The following is a 1385-nucleotide window of genomic DNA, read 5'->3' on the forward strand; positions in this document are numbered from 1 at the left end:
AATCCCCCAATTCCCTATACTAGTGATTCATGCAATATTTCTACAGTAAATACAGTACCGGTGTTCAAACTGTAAACAACTTCTCAGTCTAAATTCAGTTTCTGTCTCTCCCTTTTGATACAGTATCTGAACTGAAGAAATGCTGCGCTGGCACTTTATAACACAGACATCTTACTCAGCATTCGTTTTATAACTAAATAAATATTTGGCCTATTACGTGGTTATCTTTCCTAATGTATTTACTTTTTTTGCTGCGAGAGGAGCTCTGCGGCTTTCCATGGGAGACGAGACGCTTCAGCCCCACTCCGGCAGCCGAACCTGGGGCGAGCCCATTCCCTCTTCCCCTCTCCCCCTCTCCTGCTCACACTTGGTTTGTCTGTCGCTTCGAACTGAACTCCTGACCGCCGATTAGCCAGGCTATGTATAGTTTAAAAACTGCTAATTTTGGGAGCTCCCAGGGGGTGGCACACAATTGGCCAAGCACCGTATTTTAGCGAGGGAGCACTCTGTATACACTTGTAATACAGTACAATAGACACTGCTGTCTGCAACAATGTCAACCCTTTCCAGGTACAGTTAGAGGAGGGAACAAGCAGGCTGCCTACGTATTTATTTAAAAAAAGGTATACGCACATCGGAATATGGGTCCATGTATTCCCTTAATGCCCATATGGTATTTTATTATCATCAATGTTATCTTGTTAATTAAATTGTTTATTAGATATTGCTGAACGTCATAGTTAAGGTTGCACTGTTCTTTCCATTATAATATGTATATACATCTATGTCCTTGCTCAGATATTGGCGTTTTTTAATTTTCAGTGTACCATAGTCGTTGATTTTATGTAACAGAGCACTTGTTGTACAGAAATAGTGCGCAGTGTACCCTTTGAAACACTGTGTTGGTTGTTTGGGTGCTGTGATGTGTTACGATGGATGTGATATTAATGTTATGGAAACAAGTCCAAAGTGGTTTTACTCTTCATGTTAGCTCACAAGTACTTACATGTGCTTACAGGGTTCGTCTTAACCCTTTGAGGTCCTATTAAACTGGGGAGTTACAGCTCTGCTGTGTTATTTTGGGTGGCCCAATTTCTTTAAGACCTGCATCAGAATGGAATGGGAGAAATGTAGCGTTCCTTATGCAAACTTTGGGTATAGTACATGTACCTGTGCCACACACACCCTAACGATGAGTTATCCAAGCAATTGAGCTCGTCCCCGATTACCATGCACACCCAAGCTTTCAAGACCTCAAATACCTATGGATGGTGAAGCAGTGTGTTTACACCTACAATGCTGTTGGTACCCCAAGTTTCTATTCTCCATACGTGATCTGTGTAAATCACACTGTTTTGTGCAATAAATTACATCCAAAACAAATG

Source organism: Polyodon spathula, chromosome 41 (assembly GCF_017654505.1).
Source record: "Polyodon spathula isolate WHYD16114869_AA chromosome 41, ASM1765450v1, whole genome shotgun sequence".
Lineage (NCBI taxonomy): Eukaryota > Metazoa > Chordata > Actinopteri > Acipenseriformes > Polyodontidae > Polyodon > Polyodon spathula.